Here is a 20297-nt window from a genome sequence, read left to right as displayed (position 1 = left end):
TTGTATGTATATATAAATAAATAAATTGTACTTACATTTCAGTGTATAGTATATATAAACAAGACGTTGTCTTTGAGATATTTTAGTTTGTACTGACTTCACTAGTGCTTTTTATGTAGCCTGTTTTAAAACCAGGCAAATATCTAGATGAGTTGATGTACCCCCTTGAACTCCTCTGTGTACCCCCAAGGGTACGCGTATCCCTGGTTGAGAACCACTGCCTTAATGCATACCCCAATGTTTGTTCCTTCTACTATCCCAACCCTCCCCACCCCCACCCCCCTACACACAACTACTCACCCCACTACACTTACCCACCTCAGACACTCCTATCCTCCACTCATACTTTTACAATTCCCTTCATCTTCCCAAACCCATTTTTTCCCATCTGGAGTCACCCCAAAACTTTCACTGTCCAAACATATCTCCAACCACAGGTCAGAGTTCCTCTGCTTCCCTCTCCTCCTCCAGGGCCTCCTGGAGCCACTGGGATGCTTTGCTAAAAATCATGGTCTGAATAAAGACACTAGATTTATGGCTTATTAAAACAATCAGTAACCCACTAACCCCTCCCCTTTTTTTGTCCTAAGTCTGCAGAGGTTTTGATGGGCTACTTCACTTTAAATGATCTCTCAAAATGTGTTAACTAGGGCTGTCAAGCGATTAAAAAAAATCAAGATTAATAACGCTATTAATCGAACTGTTAAACAATAATAGAATACAATTTACATATTTTTGGATGTTTTCTACATTTTAAAATATATTGATTTCAATTACAACACAACAGTGTACAGTACTCTATATTTATTTTTATTACAAATATTTGTGCTATAAAAAACAAAAGAAATAGTATTTTTCAGTTCCCCTCATACAAGTACTGTAATACAATCTCTTTATCATGAAAGTTGAACTTACAAATGTAGAATTATGTACAAAATATGACTGCATTCAAAAATAAAACTAAGTCCACTCAGTCCTACTTCTTGACAAACAAGTTTGTTTATATTTGCAGAAGACAATGCTATCCTCTTCTTGTTTACAATGTTACCTGAAAATGAGAACAGGTGTCCACGTGGCACTGTTGTAGCTGGCGCTGCAAAATATTTATGTGCCGGATGCATTAAAGATTCATATGTTCCTTCATACTTCAACCACCATTCTAAAAGACATGCATCCATGCTAATGAGGGGTTCTGCTCGATAACAATCCAAAGCAGTGCAAATCAACGTGTGTTCATTTTCATCATCTGAGTCAGATGCCACCAGCAGAAGGCCGATTTTCTTTTTTGGTCATTCCAGTTCTATAGTTTCCACATCAGAGTGTTGGTCTTTTAAGATTTCTGAAAGCATGCTTCACACCTTTCAGATTTTGGAAGGCATTTCAGATTCTTACCTTGGGTCGAGTGCTGTAGCTATCTTTAGAAATCTCACATTGGTACCTTCTTTACGTTTTGTCAAATCTGCAGTGAAAGCGTTTTTAAAATGAACATGTGCTGGGTCATCATCCAAGACTGCTATAACATGAAATATATGGCAGAATGCGGGTAAAACAAAGTGGGAGACATACAATTCTCCCCCAAGGAGTTCAGTCACAAATTTAATTAATGCATTTTTTTTTAACAAGCGTCCTCAGCATGGAAGCATGGTGTAATGGTGACCAAATCATGAAGAGACATACCAATGTTTAGCATATCTGGCATGTAAAGATGTTGCAATGCCAGCTATAACATGCCTGTTCTCACTTTCTCACTCTGTAAATAATAAGAGGACAGCATTAACTCCTGTAAATGTAAACAAACTTGTTTATCTTAGTGTTTGACTGAACAGGAGGAAGGCCTGAGTGGACTTATAGGCTCTAAAGTTTTACATTGTTTTGTTTTTCAGTGGAGTTACGTAACAAACAAACAAAAATCTACATTTGTAAGTTGCATTTTCATGATAAAAAGATTGCATTATGGTATTGGATGATGTGAACTGAAAAATACTATTTATTTTCTTTATCATTTTTACAGTGCAAATATTTGTAATAACAATAAAAAGTGAACACTGTATACTTCATATTCTGTGTTGTAATTGAAATCAAAATATTTGAAAGTGTATAAAAACATCCAAAATATTTAATACATTTCAATTGGTATTCTATTGTTTAACAGTGCAATTAAAACTGCAATTAATCGTGATTAATTTTTTTGAGTTAATCATGTGAGTTAACTGCAGTTAATCGACAGTCCTAGTGTTGACTGTTTGTCTTTAAGTACCTTTCCCAGACCTGAAGAAAAGCTCTGTGTGGATCGAAAACTTGTCTCTTTCACCAACAGAAGTTGGTCCAATATAAGATATTACCTCACCCACCTTGTGTCTCTAATACCCTGGGTCCAACACAGCTACAACAATACTATAAACTTTCATTATTAAATTTTACCAACACCAAGCCTGAAAACAAAATTAACTATTTTGAAATGAAGCTTAGTAAAAGAGTAAAATTTTCAAAGTATGCAAGTGACCTAGTAGCACAAGTCACACTTCAAATAGGACAAGATCTAATGCTGTAAATATGTCCACCATGACAAAAACTTCTGTGATTTAAAAGAAAACAATACTGGTTTAAACTCAATCATTTGGGTTAAAAGGAGTTCTTTTTTTCCCCCCCACAATCTAAATTCTTCGATAGCCGTTGTTTTAGAGGAATGGAAAAGAATGAAAATAGCATACATGTTTGCACAATTACTTCTAAGCCACTTTACATAGAAATGAAATGAGACCAGGTTTTATAGACACTATTAAGGGAAATAAATTAGAAGAGCTGTCTATACCTGGCTTTCTCAAATTCTTGAGCCAGTCTCATTTGCTTTCCTTCCCTAGACATATCTGGATGGGGCTTGAAACCTGGGTCTTTTCATGCACTGTCTTGACAATAACAATGCAAATTACTGCTTGAGATTCTGTTAGATTTCCTGTGCGCTTTTTTCCAGCTCTTACTAAAGACTCTTTCATGCATCCCTCAGGGCTGCAGGAACTGAGGAGGTATTCCCCTATAATGACTCCTTCTGTCCAGCCGCAGTTAGGGTTGCCAACTTTGTAATACTTAAAAACTAAACATTACATCAGGAGTGCCTGAACCTCCCCTAGCCCTTCCCCCTGAAGCCCCATCCCCAGTTTGCTCCTCTTCTCCCCTCCTGCACTGCTCGCTGCTCTCCCCTTCTTTCCACCCCCACACCAGCCCGCCTGGGAAGGGACTCACCCACAGAGCCCAACGCAGGTAGCTGCAGCTGCCCAACCGCAGGTAGGAGGCAGCCCTGCCTGAGTAGGGGCTGGCACGGGTGATGAGCCAGCACCTCCCTACCTCCCCCTCCTGCAGTAACCGGACTTTTGGCATCTTTCTGGCAGACTTTTGGCAGAGACGGGCTCCACCTTACGAAGAGAGGGAAGAGCATCTTTGCAAGCAGGCTGGCTAACCTAGTGAGGACGGCTTTAAACTAGGTTCACCGGGGGGAAGGAGACCAAAGCCCTGAGGTAAGTGGGAAAGCGGGATACCGGGAGGAAGCACAGGCAGGAATGTCTGTGAGGGGAGGGCTCCTGCCTCATACTGGGAATGAGGGGCGATCAGCAGGTTATCTCAAGTGCTTATATACGAATGCACAAAGCCTTGGAAACAAGCAGGGAGAACTGGAGGTCCTGGTGATGTCAAGGAATTATGACGTGATTGGAATAACAGACTTGGTGGGATAACTCACATGACTGGAGTACTGTCATGAATGGTTATAAACTGTTCAGGAAGGACAGGCAGGGCAGAAAAGGTGGGGGAGTAGCACTGTATGTAAGGCAGCAGCATAACTGCTCAGAGCTCCGGTACGAAACTGCAGAAAAACCTGAGTGTCTCTGGATTAAGTTTAGAAGTGTGAGTAACAAGAGTGATATAGTGGTGGGAGTCTGCTATAGACTACTGGACCAGGGGGATGAGGTGGATGAGGCTTTCTTCCGGCAGCTCGCAGAAGCTACTAGATCGCACGCCCTGGTTCTCATGGGTGACTTTAATTTTCCTGATATCTGCTGGGAGAGCAATACGGCAGTGCATAGACAATCCAGGAAGTTTTTGGAAAGCGTAGGGGACAATTTCTTGGTGCAAGTGCTAGAGGAGCCAACTAGGGGGGGAGCTTTTCTTGACCTGCTGCTCACAAACCGGGAAGAATTAGTAGGGAAAGCAAAAGTGGATGGGAATCTGGGAGGCAGTGACCATGAGTTGGTTGAGTTCAGGATCCTGACGCAGGGAAGAAAGGTAAGCAGCAGGATACGGACCCTGGACTTCAGGAAAGCACACTTTGACTCCCTCAGGGAACGGATGGGTAGGATCCCCTGGGAGACTAACATGAAGGGGAAAGGAGTCCAGGAGAGCTGGCTGTATTTCAAGGAATCCCTGTTGAGGTTACAGGGACAAACCATCCCGATGTGTCGAAAGAATAGTAAATATGGCAGGCGACCAGCTTGGCTTAATGGTGAAATCCTAGCGGATCTTAAACATAAAAAAGAAGCTTACAAGAAGTGGAAGATTGGACAAATGACCAGGGAAGAGTATAAAAATATTGCTCGGGCATGTAGGAATGAAATAAGGAGGGCCAAATCGCACCTGGAGCTGCAGCTAGTGAGAGATGTTAAGAGTAACAAGAAGGGTTTCTTCAGGTATGTTGGCAACAAGAAGAAAGCCAAGGAAAGTGTGGGCCCCTTAATGAATGAGGGAGGCAACCTAGTGACAGAGGATGTGGAAAAAGCTAATGTACTCAATGCTTTTTTTGCCTCTGTCTTCACTAACAAGGTCAGCTCCCAGACTGCTGCGCTGGGCATCACAACATGGGGAATAGATGGCCAGCCCTCTGTGGAGAAAGAGGTGGTTAGGGACTATTTAGAAAAACTGGACATGCACAAGTCCATGGGGCCGGACAAGTTGCATCCGAGAGTGCTAAAGGAACTGGCGGCTGTGATTGCAGAGCCATTGGCCACTATCTTTGAAAACTCATGGCGAACGGGGGAAGTCCCAGATGACTGGAAAAAGGCTAATGTAGTGCCAATCTTTAAAAAAGGGAAGAAGGAGGATCCTGGGAACTACAGGCCTACTACAGGGACTACAGGGACTCACCTCAGTCCCTGGAAAAATCATGGAGCAGGTCCTCAAAGAATCAATCCTGAAGCACTTACATGAGAGGAAAGTGATCAGGAACAGTCAGCATGGATTCACCAAGGGAAGGTCATGCCTGACTAATCTAATCGCCTTTTGTGATGAGATTACTGGTTCTGTGGATGAAGGGAAAGCAGTAGATGTATTGTTTCTTGACTTTAGCAAAGTTTTTGACACGGTCTCCCACAGTATTCTTGTCAGCAAGTTAAAGAAGTATGGGCTGGATGAATGCACTATAAGGTGGGCAGAAAGTTGGCTAGATTGTCGGGCTCAACAGGTAGTGATCAATGGCTCCATGTCTAGTTGGCAGCCGGTGTCAAGTGGAGTGCCCCAGGGGTCGGTCCTGGGGCCAGTTTTGTTCAATATCTTCATAAATGATCTGGAGGATGGTGTGGATTGCACTCTCAGCAAATTTGCGGATGATACTAAACTGGGAGGAGTGGTAGATACGCTGGAGGGCAGGGATAGGATTCAGAGGGACCTAGACAAATTGGAGGATTGGGCCAAAAGAAATCTGTTGAGGTTCAATAAGGATAAGTGCAGGGTCCTGCACTTAGGACGGAAGAACCCAATGCACAGCTACAGACTAGGGACCGAATGGCTAGGCAGCAGCTCTGCGGAAAAGGACCTAAGGGTGACAGTGGACGAGAAGCTGGATATGAGTCAGCAGTGTGCTCTTGTTGCCAAGAAGGCCAATGGCATTTTGGGATGTATAAGTAGGGGCATAGCGAGCAGATCGAGGGACGTGATCGTCCCCCTCTATTCGACATTGGTGAGGCCTCATCTGGAGTACTGTGTCCAGTTTTGGGCCCCACACTACAAGAAGGATGTGGATAAATTGGAAAGAGTCCAGCGAAGGGCAACAAAAATGATTAGGGGTCTGGAACACATGACTTATGAGGGGAGGCTGAGGGAACTGGGATTGTTTAGTCTGCAGAAGAGAAGAATGAGGGGGGATTTGATAGCTGCTTTCAACTACCTGAGAGGTGGTTCCAGAGAGGATGGTTCTAGACTATTCTCTGTGGTAGAAGAGGACAGGACAAGGAGTAATGGTCTCAAGTTGCAGTGGGGGAGGTTTAGGTTGGATATTAGGAAAAACTTTTTCACTAGGAGGGTGGTGAAACACTGGAATGCGTTGCCTAGGGAGGTGGTGGAATCTCCTTCCTTAGAAGTTTTTAAGATCAGGCTTGACAAAGCCCTGGCAGGGATGATTTAATTGGGGATTGGTCCTGCTTTGAGCAGGGGGTTGGACTAGATGACCTCCTGAGGTCCCTTCCAACCCTGATATTCTATGATTCTATGATCTGGTAGTAGATCTGACCGGACTTTCCAGTCGAAAACCAGGCACCTAGCCACCCCAGTTGGGGTGGGGGCAGCACAGTGTTGCTAGTGCTAAAGTCAAAAAACCTGTTTCTTCTCCATTCCCTATACTCCCCCTAGTGGTGCCCAGAGTGGAGCATCTGTGGAAAGAGGAGGTAGAATCATCCAGCTGCCTCAGGGCCTTGCTGGCAGAAAGAAAAAAGGGAACAGCTTGAGGACTGGGAGGATGGAACATGGCGGGGGGGAAGACAAGTTGGGGAGATGGGCGGCTCCCTGGAGTCCTGGTTATCCCTTGAATATGTATCCCGTCATGTCAAGGTTCCTTCCCCGCTCTGAGCTCTAGGGTACAGATGTGGGGACCTGCAAGAAAGAATCCCTAAGCTTATTCTTTCCAGCTTAGGTTAAAAACTTCCCCAAGGTACAAACTTTGCCTTGTCCTTGAACCGTATGTTGCCGCCACCAAGCGTTGAAACAAAGAACAGGGAAAGAGCCCACTTGGGGACATCTTCCCCCAAAATATCCCTCCAAGCCCTACACCCCCTTTCCTGGGGAGGGCTTGATAAGCATCCTTACCAATTTGTACAGGTGTACGCAGACCCAAACCCTTGGATTTTCAGAACAATGAAAAAATAAATCAGGTTCTTAAAAAGAATTTTAATTAAAGAAAAGGTAAAAGAATCACCTCTGTAAACTCAGGATGGTAAATACCTTACAGGGTAATCAGATTCAAAACAGAAAATCCCTCTAGGCAAAACATTAAGTTACAAAAAGACACAAAAACAGGAATATATATTCCATCCAGCACAGCTTATTTTACCAGCCATTAAACAAAAGGAAATCTAATGCATTTCTAGCTAGATTACTTACTAACTTAACAGGAGTTGTGAGGCTGCATTCCTGATCTGTTCCCGGCAAAAGCATCACACAGACAGACGAACCCTTTGTTCCCCCCACTCCAGATTTGAAAGTGTCTTATCCTCTCATTGGTCATTTTGGGCCAGGTGCCAGCGAGGTTACCTTAGCTTCTTAACCCTTTACAGGTGAAAGGGTTTTGCCTCTGGCCAGGAGGGATTTTATAGCACTGTATGCAGAAAGGTGGTTACCCTTTCTCTAATATTTATGGCACCTTATTATTTCCAATAAGTCCGTTTCCTCTTAAACCTCAGGTCTCTAATTACATTCCCCCTCGAGTCCCTGTTCTCCTGGGATTAGTGGCGACTTGTGGGTCCCTCTACACAGTATCAGTGTGAGTAAAGCTTTCCACACCTGGGTTGAGTTAGGTGCACAGAAACAAGCTCATCCATATTACTGAAACATGTCAAGGTGAAAGCTATTGCTATTGTAAATGTGCTTTAGTAGTCTGGCATTACATTAATTGCAGTGATATATAAATATTGATTTACCCAAACTGATGGAAAGGTGGGGCCTGAGCTTACTTGTTTTGATAGAAGTTGGACTTTATTGTAAAATGTTTAAGAGTCACTGGTCTGTACTGCAGTTTTTAAGGCTTTGAGTCCTAACAAATCATGGATGAATTTTAAATATGGGAATAAATTTGAATAATTGGAAATTCATCTCACTCATGACAATATTCAACTATTGGTCATATTGCTCATGTGTTTTAGCATGTAAAACCTTTGGGCAAGATGAACCATTTAGAGTAGGAGTGGTAAAGATCCAGAATGCAGGTCAAGTGGATAAGTTTAAAAGCATGCTACTGAAAGAATGACCAAACATCTTTTTTATATTTTTAGTTTAATATTTAGTAAATTTTAAGTGACAACATTAATTGGATATAAACTTGTTCTCCAATAACAGTCTACTGCTTACAAATAAGCAGAGATATTCATGTGGAAACATTCAGGCTCATAAGGGGGAGAGGGGGATGGGTTTAAAAAAAAATCACATCCTGGCAATAGTGATATCACACCAAACATAAAAGTTAAGTTTTTTAAAAGGCCTCCTAATTAATCTGGTTTTGTAATGATTTAAACGAATAAAAACTTGGGTTATAAATAGTTATAAATTCCTGGAATTCTCTGAATTCCCTCCTGTTGTGGAAGGAATCCTTACAGTTGTCATTGTAAAAGTTCTAAAAGCCCTATTCTGGTTTCATATTTTATTTATGAGTGTATATACAACAAACCCTACCGTGGGTCTTCAGTGGTGTTTTAACCTGGAACCTTCAGGACCAAAGTACATACCTTTGCCACCTGAGCTAAAACAGTAAGTCCATTAACTGATGGCACTATGAGGTTGTTTTCCTCTATATACCTCAGCCACTAGGTGTAGAGGCAACACATACTTTACAAGCATGCTAACACAAACCCTAATGCAGTATACACAAATTTTTAAAACTCAACCTCAGATTGCCTCTTTCTATGGAGGATGCCAAGATGGCAATCCTGAGGTGCTCCGTCCCCCTTCCCTTATGAAACAGCAGGTAAGAAGCAGCAAATTCATAAAAGTAGAATTTTCTGTTCTTTCTTGATTGTTTTTTCACTGAGCGGTTGTGATGGAAAGTAGCTTCAGTTATTTTCTGTATTTTTATGAATAGGTTATTGTAAAGGAGCATAGAAACGGCTGCCAGGCACAGCAGGGGTTAAAGAAAACCTGTGGGTTCAGCTAGCCCTACCCCGTTATACCTGCAGCCAATGCCAGGCCTGGAAGGGGGAGAAAAGCAGGGAGCCCCCCCTCAGCCAGGAGCTGACCGGCAAAGAGGAAGGAGCTCTCTCTGTGCCAGCCAGCCAATGCAGCCACTGGAATCAAGTAAGTCTTCCCCTGTCAGGGGGAATCTACCGCCAAGCCCCAACTGTGGGGAAATTGGACTAGCAGGGCCACGCCTCAAACTAAAGGACTTACAATAGGGAGCAGCTCAAACAGGTCTTAAACCCCGCCCCCCCCCCACACACACACACACAGCTGGGAGCAAGATCCATCTCCCCTGTCTAGGGGTGTGAGTGGCCCAGGACTCTGAGCCAGGACCTGAGGGAAAGGAGGGCAGGTCCCTCCCCGCCCCAACCAACGATCTAGGAGCTAGGCTGCCCGGCTACTGAAGGCCCTATCACAGTTATATAAAAAAATATTTTATTTGGTCAATATGCATACGTGAAACCCTAGGGATGAAATCCTGATCCCTTTGAGGTCAATAGGAGCTTTGGCACTAACATTAGCGAGGCCAGAATTTCACCATGGAACTCCAAAAACAATTTAGAAAAATACTTTCATTAATTTTTCACTTCTTTTAACTGGGGGAAATGGTCACACTTTCAGCAAACTGAATGAGTGAGTAAGATTCCAACAAGGGGTATTAATAATAAAAAAATATATATGGAAATGTACAATAGGAGCCTGAAATGCCACTCACGGCAAAGGCCTCATGAGGTTTGTAAAGATACTCCACACACACAAAAAAATGTATTTTGTTGCTTTACTTTCTACAACTCCATTCTTTGAGCTTATGTTAGGCCCTCTACTACATCAGGGAATCCTGTTGCAGTGTACTTTCTCCCCAGGGCTCCAGCTCTGGGAAAGTGGGATTTATCTTGACTAGTCCTCTACTGCAGCAAACACCTAATTCTGCTCCTTTCTAGCACCCTCTTCTGCCAGTGGGAGCATGGATACAGAGAAACAATATCCACCTCCTTCCCCAAGGCAGAGTAGTGACGAGCAGAAAAGGACTCAGGAAAAAAAATTTCTCTATACAGAATTATATTGTTACAGAATTATCTCTATAGAACTGCATGATTTTCAACCAACCATCGTATTCCTCCCAACACTACTGCTGTGTAAAGACACAACACTGTAAATCAGAATCACTGCTCTGTGCTCATGATTCCTTCTCATTGGCCGTTGTACCTACTTTCAATGCAGAATTGCAGGCTGCCGGTAGTTCTTTAATACTTTTTTACAAGACTGTCATCTCCTGTTGCCAGATGTATACCAAAGTTAAATCAAGGCCTTTATGAAAAGTAAGCATTTAGGAAAAACCAAGAGGTTTAGATTCAAAGGAGGAGACCCTGATCTTGTGACAATATTCAGTTATAACAACTTGATTTCATTTATAGTAAATGAATGATATAAAATGCTTTGGAGACTACTTCTGCTATCATGTTCACGTGAGTGGTCTCCACCAAGATTGACTGAGAATAAGAGCAACGTGTGTATACGTACTGAATTTAGTCATGTGTGGAAATGAATACTGCTGCAATAGAATGACAGTTACTTGCAGTACCATTAGTGTGAATTTCACCCAAGGCATGGGGGACTAGCAGAAAGTACTCCACACCACTTATGCTCCATATAAAGAAAGAGGAAGGATACACAACAGCCTGCACAACTGGTGAGAGGAGCTGCTGCTGCTATAGCACACAATAGCTATTACCAGCAGGAGAGTGGGGTGGGAGGAGGTATTTTTTCATGCTTTGTGTGTATATAAGATCTTCTAAACTTTCCACAGTATGCATCCGATGAAGTGAGCTGTAGCTCACAAAAGCTTATGCTCAAATAAATTGGTTAGTCTCTAAGGTGCCACAAGTATTCCTTTTCTTTTTGCGAATACAGACTAACATGGCTGTTACTCTGAAACATAGCACACAATAAGTCTCTACAGGATCCTCACTCATTGATCCCAGGTAAAAGAGGATTTAACCATCCAACCTAGTCTGCACTCCACTTGCATTCTTTCTCCTCTTTCTCCTCCTGCAGGTGCATAGTGCGTCCACCAGTTTCCACCATTTATTTTGGTCTTGTGCTGGTCTGTTCAGGCTTCTAAGTGTCATGTTGATAGATCTGGTTTCTGTCTCTATTATTCTGCATAATGTTTCTCTAGGTCACCCTCTTTCTCTCTTTCCAGGTAGTGTCCATCTTATCAATTGCCCCGGAAGTTGTACTGGTGGAATCCTTAAAGTTTATCCTAAATATGTCCATTGTCACTTTTTTTATATCATGTTTGATATTTTACATTGGTTTGCTCTAGAATTTCCAGTGTAGCAAGAAACTTTCTGATGGATGGACTCTGAAGATCATCTGCAGGCATTTATTTTAGAATGAATAAATATTCTTATCAATTTCTGTAGTAATTTCCATGTCTCTCTTCCATAAAGGAAAACAAACACAATCCTCATATTAAAAATTCATATTTTTGAGTCTGTCAATCATACTACTTTTCCAGATCTTTTCAGGTTTATGAAAGTAGTTTATGCTGGAGGATAAGCAACAAATATCAAAAGCAGCAGTGTCACCTATCTAGAGAGTAAGACGTGCAGCGATGATAAAATGATTTACTACTTCTAGTGTTTCTTCATTTCTTCTAATGGTTACTTTTGGAACATTGATACCATATATTGTCTTCCCCTTGTGGATGAATAAGCCAACTTGTATCACTGTTATCTGCCAAAAGCTAGATCTTTTCTTCAATTAAGCAACGTGTTGAACTAAACAGGACAACATCATCCTCAAAACGGAGGTCAACCAACTATGCATTATCGTTTGCCCCAAAAATTCCTCATTTGTGTCCTCATTTGTTATTTTCCTCATGACATACTCAGTCACCAGTACAAACAGTAGTGACGACATAGTATACCCTTGCCTTCCTCCAACTGTCACTGCAAACCATTGGCTGATGTCACCATCTCTGGCTGCACATCCAGTATTAACATATGGTCTTTGATAATTCTTAATTATTTTTGCGGGTATTCCACAGTATTGCATGATTTTCCAAAGACTGTCTTTGTGTATAATGTCAAAAGCCATCTGCACTCAACCCTTTTATACAGCAATATGGTCTGCACATCATCTCAGTGGTCCACTTGCAAAGAACCTGATCACTCGGGCATTATTTGGGTAGAGGGTATTTCATCCTTAATGAACAGCTGAAATTTTCTCTTAAATATTTTCTTATTTTACAAGAAGGTATGAGACATACAGAGTACTCATTAACAGAGGGAATTCAGACAGTTGCTACATTTCTGACTGTCTTAAAGAATGCGCCCATTGTATGCACTAGCCACCCAGATGATAACAGTGGTGTTTTGATTTTGATTTTGATCAATAGTGTTTTGATTTTGTTTAAAAAAAAAATTGCACGCTATTCTTTCAGAAATATGCAGATTTCTAATTCTGATGGTTTTGGATTTTAACTTTTATTAGTGATTTAGAGTCAGTTATCCAGTTAATGAGACACCGTGGCTGACAAAGTATCAGAGTTGTATAATAATAGGGATACTAGAATTTCTACCCATTCTTTTCTATCCCATAAAATACCCAGAATTCAGCTCCATGTAGACACACAAGTCCACTCACACAGATCTAATTTCAGTACCAGAGCCTTAGATTATGAACTCTTTGGGGCAAGGGCCATGCTTTTTTATGTGTTTGTACATAAACTAGCACAACAACCCTCCAATCCTTATTAGGACCTGCCATAATATAAATATTAAATAGTGATTTTAAAATATGTAAACATTGGTTAGATGATTAATCTTTGCTTTTGTCCCCCCACTTTTTTTCTGGTTAGCTCAGTTATTTATTCTCTCTTTTCTTTGTTTGGTTAAAAACAAAAACAAAAAAGCAACCCCAAATCTTAACAGGGAAGACCAGAGATGTATGCAACCTAGGGTCCATTTCTGCTTCTACTGCAGTCAATTGCAAGACTCCTGGTGTCTTCAGTGGGGCAGGATCGAGTCCCTACTGAATAAAGTAACTGCACTGCTTACAAAATACATCAGAAGGATTAAAACAACATGTATGACACCAAAATATTACTATTAAATATCACATCAAGCTCTCATATCAGCCAAGTCCTCCAGTCCTTACTCAAGAAAAACTCCCACTGACTCCTGTCATATTACCATGTAAATCCAAGGAAATGGAAACATACCTCAGTGAAAAGAAAAGGAGTACTTGTGGCACCTTAGAGACTAACCAATTTATTTGAGCATGAGCTTTCGTGAGCTACAGCTCACTTCATCGGATGCATCCGATGAAGTGAGCTGTAGCTCACGAAAGCTCATGCTCAAATAAATTGGTTAGTCTCTAAGGTGCCACAAGTACTCCTTTTCTTTTTGCGAATACAGACTAACACGGCTGTTACTCTGAAACATACCTCAGTGAATTAGGGCTTGATTCTGCAAGGGGCTGGGAACTCTGGCCATGATCCAAAGCACATAAACAAGCACATAGGTGCATTAAAATCAATGGGACTACAAACGTATGTAAAGTAATAAGCCCCACCACAGCCAGCAGTAGGGATTGAACCTGGGACTACTTGTGTAATTACAGGTCAGTACACGGTTAAATGCTTTGCTGGATCAAGCCTGGATTGCTCAGTACCTTGCAGGACTGAACCCTGACTGTTTTAATCTGATTATAGAGCTTTCAGTGAAAGTAAAATAACCCTTAGATTCTGACAAATTTATAATGGGTAAAATCATCAGTTGTAGCTCACTTCTGTTCAAGTAAAGCAATCTTACTACACTAAACTCAGTGAGTCAGTATCCCTTTAGCAATATTGCACTTTCACGCTGACTCTAACAAATGAGCAACAAGTAAAATATGTTTCTATGCCAACAACCTACAAATTACATATGATTTTATTCTCCAAATTACTAATCTATCTAAGGCATTTTACCTGCCCGTATGGAGTGTTGTTTTCTGCTAAAGTCAAAAGACTAATTGTCCCATAATTATATTCAAAGTATTTTGCTACAAGTAAATGCTACTGGCAACGTACACACTAAAATGTTCCAAACTTAGAACAACATCGCAGTATTTCCAAATTATTCAACTACAGTTTCTATACAATGAAAACATAATTTACTGCTTTTAAAGTTTCTACATTTTGCGTAGAGTATTTTAGAAACAAAGAAAGGGGAAATTTGATGGGGCTTTTTTCCTTTCTAGGTATTGATACGGCTCCCATCACTTTATGAGAATGCCTTTTATTTACAGCAAAATAAGAAAACAATCACTTCTGTGTCAATCTAGACCCAAGGTAAATCACAAAAGAGGAAACCTATTATAACAGAATTTTATTGAACCATATAATCCTCATCCTTTAAAAGCATAGTAATAAAATGCAAATCTCTCTCATTTTGCAACTGGTTGTTTTGCAACTGGTGTTATACCAAAAGACAAATTAAGGGAATTATCTCCTCTTCAAACAGTAAAGACACTTATTTTGTATATTTAACTATTGAATAAAATATACTTTGCCAAGAACTTAAATGAATATACAATAATTCTGTATCAACATACTGCATAATAATGAATGAAAAAATTAACCTCTTCAATCCTAAAATATTGGCTAGATGAGTGTTTTCAATTCTGCAGAGCAACATATGGATTGACTTCTATGTAACTATTGTTACTTTATATTTCTTCCTAGGCACAATAATTATCAATTAACCCTCAAAACTGTACCTATAGTCTCCTTTAGGAACATAGTTACTAATAAGCTTCTGTCCACTGTAGTCAGTTATGTATCGATGTAAGGAAACAATACAGTCCCCTTGGTAGTTTCCATCTGTCTCTCACCAATAATCAGTACACCACCATTTCTGTCAAAGCAAACATAAAGCTAAACAAAAATCAAAGTTCTCTACAAATAAACACGAACAGGCAAACTAGCCTTGGGGAAAGCACAACCGTTTTGATTCCACTCCTCACTAGCGACTCCTGCCACTGAGTCGATCGCAGCCTGTGAAGTATTTCAGAATTGTGAGACCACAACAAAGGAGGGTGTAGCAGCTGCAAGGAGACCGGCAGCCTCCACCATGCTAAAGATCCTATTTAGGAGGCAGAGAGTTTATGGAGGGTGAGAATTGTATTTCGGTCTTCCCACCATGCCCCCCTCTCCTGCCCCAGGTTAGCGCAGTGAGTTGAAGGAAGGGGTGTCTCTCTTTCCTTCTTCCCAGCTTTGTAGAGTTTCACGGATAGGCAGAACAGGCGCTGAGTTGCTCTCCCTACCCCGTGTCTCCCCTGCCTGGAGAGCTCAGATCTGTGCCTCTCTTCCGAAGTCACGCCTGACTGACTTGGGAGGGTGCGGCGTGTACATGGCTCTCTGGACAGGGAGGGCGGGGGAGGAGAAGGTTGGTTAAGACCCCACCACCTCCCATACCTGCAGTGACTGTGCGAGGTCTCAGCCGCTCCGGCTGCTTCCCTGCTCCCAAGCGAACTCCGGGGCTGCTCGGCGCCTACGCGGGAGCATCAGCCCTCTTCAGAGAGGCGGGGGCGACTCAGCGGGTGGCTGGGCAGCCGATTGCCTGGCCCTTTCCCAGCACCATCCTGAGAGCGACCCGGGCCGAGGGAGCCATGCTGGGGGGCGCGTGTGGCGGAGAGGCCGGGGGCGGCTGCAGGACACTTATTCCTGGCCCAGGGAGGCGGCTCGCCGTCCGGGAGCTGCGCGGCCAGCCAGAGGTTGCTGCCTCCCGCTCATCCCTGGGCACCGAGGAGACGCCATGGCCCCGGGCTCCCGGACCGCAGCGCGAGCGGGGGCGCCTCGGCTGCTGCTGCTGCAGCCGGGACTCATCCGTCAGCTGGAGAGGGGGAGAGACAAGCGGGAAAGTTTTCAGCTGCCGGCTGCAGAGCGTGCGGCGCCGCCCCACCCCCGCGGGAGCTCCCGCAAACGCGGCCCACCGGCCGGCCAGCCACCCACACCGCCGCGCCCGGCGCCCGGCCCGCGCCCAGCCCCTCACGCCCGCCGCTTCCAGCCCCGGGGGCGCGGCCCAGCCTGCCTGCCGCTAACTTTCACCTCCCAGCCTGCAACCCGCCTCCGCAGAAACCAGCCCCCAGCTGGCCCCCGGAGAGCCGGGGCGACAGCGGGGCGGGCCAGGGACCCCAGCGCCCTTGGGGACAGGAACAAAGCTCCTAGCTGGGAGCAGGGACCCCGCAGCCCCTAGCCCGGGATAAGGGCGAGGCCAACGCTGGGAGAGGGCGGGGACCGCACAGGACCCCTGGGCAGGGACAGGATCCCTTAGGCGGGTGGGGCACAGGGCCGCCCAGAGCTAGGCACAGGGACAGAGAGCCCCCGGGAGGGACAGGCGGGGTCCCGGCCCCAGCCCCTTTCTTACCTCCCTGCTGCAAGAGGAAAGGCGAGTCAGTAAGTTTCTCCGTTCCCCGAAGAGCCCGGGAATCCCCGCGGCTCCCCCGCACGGTGCCTGCCCTCCTCCTCTCCCGGCTGCTTTGCGAGATCTCCGGGAGCAGCGAGCGGTGTGCAGGGCGCTCGGCCCCTCGTGCCTCCTCTCCTTCCCCCGGCGGGGCGCTGCGCCCTGGGGCCGGTCTGCCAGACTGCCGAGATCCCGGCGGCTCCGAGCCCCAGCTAGCCGGGCGGGGGAGGAGGAGGAGGAGGAGGAGGAGGAGTCGCCGCAAGGAGAGACACTGATCCGGCAGGAAAGAGAGGAGGAGGGCGCAAGTGTAAGGGGCTTGTGTTGGAGGGGAGCTCTGTGCGTATGTGTCACTTGCATTCACACATTGCAGCTACGTGCTACAGTGGGAATGCCCGTGTCTTTGGGAACAGGCAGGAGCGGTGCAGGGGAGACCATCTGCGGAATTTCCCGAGGAAGAGAAAAGTGGTCCCACCCAGCCAGCTGCTAGGGAGCCGGGTGGGATTCGCTCTTGCACCCTGACTCCCAGTTGCATGTCTGTACGTGCAGGACACTGGCTCTTAAAACTAGTGGCAAATAACCTCCCGGGAAGAGATAAAACAATAACGAAGAGGAAGGAGCATGAAAGGATTCCCTTTAATAATTTATATCTAACCGCGGTTTTATGACTCTGCTTTTTGGGTTGTTGGCTGTCCGTCCCCCATGCCCCGTGTCCAGTCAGAGGCTTCACAACTCAGCCTAACTCCAGTGTGGGATCTCACCAGGTCTACCCTCTGGTTTCTTCCAGGGTTAGGAGGGCTTGTGAGAAGTGGAGTTTTAACCCTCACAACTTTCGGTTTTTGTGGGAGAGAGACTATCAACTTAAATAGTCACATTTCTGTCTGAACGTTTTTTTAATCTGCTATTGCCACAAGCAACACCGTGACTGTGAATGCAAGATGACAGAACAAATTGCTTGAGCATTTGATAGCACTTCGGTGTATGGCAGTTTAGTTAATGGGTTTCCTCTGTTATTTGGGTGAGTCACTTAAGAACAAAGGTGAGAAAAAAATTTAAAAGGGGAAAATGTAACTGCAAAACCACAAAAAGTGACAGACAGGCTAGCCGCATAGGTGCCAGGGCAGAAGCCGCAGGCTTAGAGAAGACCCTCCCTTGATACCCTGCTCCCCCTCAGAAGTGGGATATCTTCCATAATGATCACATCCTGTGGAAAGTGTGAGGACAGGAATGATTATTAGGCCCACCCTACAGTGCTGGCTCTCCCCAAGTGCTCAAGAGCCATGTGCACAGTGTACAGCAGGGTCCAGGAACAGTGATTTACCCTGTCCCTGTGGCTACTCACCATTTTGGGGGTCTTGCGGCTCATGTGTGCTTGCCTGGGGTCAGCTAGTTCGTGACAGGTGTGTGAGTACTGGCTGTGTTTTAAAGCACTGAAACAGTGTTGTCTGTGTTGCAAACAATACTGTTTCTGTAAAATGCTGCATTTAAACTTCACAGAGATGACCTTGGGAACGCAGCCTCCCTCTTTGTTGTCAGCGGCAGAACGGCTGCAGAGAATTAGAAAACGTCCAAGAAGAATTAAGGAGGACTTTATATGTGAGGTTATGATGCACTCCGCTGCTGAGAAAAAAGAATTGAAGGAGTGGCAGGACAGTAAGAAGAAGGACCGAAAGGAGAATGCGGCACACCAGAAAGAAGTCACGGAACAGCTCTTAACAGTTATGAAGCGCCAAGCAGACACGCTCCAGGCGATACTAGCTCTTCAAACCAAGCAGCTCCACGCCCGCCCTCCCCTGCAGCTTCTGTCGCAAAGCTCTTTCCCATGTGCCCCCCCTCTCACCGCCAAACACACTGCTATCAACCTCCTGGCTCCATTCTCTATCCGCAGCATTCCACTCCTCCCTCCTCACAGTCCAGCACTGTGGACTCCCACTACCCACTGCACTCAAGACCCATCCCTCTGCAGTTTGGCCCTGCTGAAGTCCAGCACCCACTGCATCGTACTCTAAAGGAGAAGGTTGGGTATGATCCCTGGACATACACAAATCTGTAGCCATCCTGGGACCCCTCCTCCTCTTGATACCTTCCCTTCCCCTATCAAACTCTCTGCTGATGATTTTTTTTCATTTGACTCTCTCCTCTGGGTGTTGTCTTTCGATAAAAGAATTGCGATTGCTTTCAAACAGTCTTTATTCTATTAAGTGAAAACAAAAAGAGCATTGCAAAGCAACAGACAATTATGTTAAGGTCCCTTCTTGCATCATAAGCACCAATCACCTCCTAGCGTTACACACACTGCAATCCCGAGCATAGCTACAAATATTAGTGGCTTTCAGCTTCAAATTACTGCCTCAAAGCATCCCTGATCCTTATGTCCCCGAGCTGTGCCGCTCTAATAGCCCTGGTCTCTGGCTGTTCAAATTCAACCTCCAGGCACTAAGCCTCTGTGGTCCAGCCCTGAGTGAAGCTTTCACCTTTCCTTTCACAAATACTATGTAGTGTATAGCACGTGGCTATAAGCATAGGAATATTGTCATTGGCCATGTCCAGTTTCCCATAAAGGCATCAGCAGTGGGCTTTTAAACAGCCAAATGCACACTCCACAATCATTCTGCACTTGCTCAGCCTGTTGTTGAACCGCTCCTTGCTGCTGTCAAGTTGCTCCGTGTATGACTTCATGAGCCACAGCATTAAGGGATAGGCAGGGTCAACCAGGAACACAATGGGAATTTCGACTTTCCCTACGGTGATCTTCTGGTCAGGGAAGAAAGTCTCTGCTTGCAGCTTCTTGAACAGGCCAGTGTTCCAAAAGATGCGTGTGTATCATTCACCTTTCCAGACCAGCTTGCGTTAATGTCTATGAAACATTCACGGTGATCCACAAGCACCTGGAGAACCATTGAGAAAATTCCCTTGTGATTAATGTACTGGATGGCTAGGTGGTCTGGTGTCAGAATTGGAATGTGCATGCCATTGATCGCCCCTCCACAGTTAGGGAAGCCCATTTGTGCAAGCCATCCACAATGTCACACACGTTGCCCAGAGTCATTGTCTTTCAGAGCAGGATGCAATTAATGGCCCTGCACATTTCCATCAATACAACTCCAACAGTCGACTTTCCCACTCCAAACTGGTTAACAACCTATCGGTAGCTGTCTAGAGTAGCCAGCTTCCACAGTGCAATCACCACGCGCTTCTCCAGCAACAGGGCGGCTCTCATTCTTGTGCCGTAGGGCTGGGGCAAGCTCATCACAGAGTCCCATGAATGTGGCTTTCCTCATCCAAAAGTTCTACAGCCACGGCTCATCATCCCAGACATGCATCACAATGTGATCCCACCACTCAGTGCTAGTCCCAAGCCCAAAAGCGGTGTTCCACTGTGGTCAGCACCTCTGTGAATGCCACAAGCAATCTCATGTCGTAGCTACTACGTGTGGCAAGATAAATGTCGCGCTCCTCTTGACTTTGTAATTTAAGGAATAGCTCCACTGCCACTCGTGATGTGTTGGTCAGTGCGAGCAGCATACTGGTCAACAGCTGGGGATCCATTCCTGCAGCCAGAAAGAGGAAAGGCAGGGCACGCAGTACACAAACCATTGAAAGATGGCGCCAAATGTGGATGGAAGCAGAGGGATTGCTGGGATGCAAAGCAATGCATCACGGGACATTGGGACAGGACCCAGGTTGCCCCGCAACGTCTTCCAC

The 20297-nt window shown here is 44.7% G+C and overlaps 1 protein-coding gene across 3 annotated transcripts in view; it reads right to left on the bottom strand.

Annotated features, from left to right (window-relative positions):
• The window catches only part of TMEM200A (transmembrane protein 200A), an 83038-nt gene extending 66200 nt beyond the window's left edge, over nt 1-16838 (bottom strand). For 2 of the 3 annotated variants that reach the window (XM_073337292.1, XM_073337294.1), the window contains exons 1-2: nt 16560-16838; nt 15608-16025 (exon numbers count right to left, since the gene is read on the bottom strand). The gene's annotated coding sequence lies outside the window, so the exon portion shown is untranslated. The remainder of the gene's footprint in view (nt 1-15607; nt 16026-16559) is intronic. The other variant, XM_073337295.1, reaches the window with a different exon arrangement.
• Between the last annotated feature and the right edge of the window lie 3459 nt (nt 16839-20297).

The sequence above is a fragment of the Lepidochelys kempii genome, chromosome 3 (assembly GCF_965140285.1).
Source record: "Lepidochelys kempii isolate rLepKem1 chromosome 3, rLepKem1.hap1, whole genome shotgun sequence".
Classification (NCBI taxonomy): domain Eukaryota; kingdom Metazoa; phylum Chordata; order Testudines; family Cheloniidae; genus Lepidochelys; species Lepidochelys kempii.
Note: the sequence above shows the minus strand (reverse complement) of the source record. Positions and strands in the feature narration are given on the sequence as shown.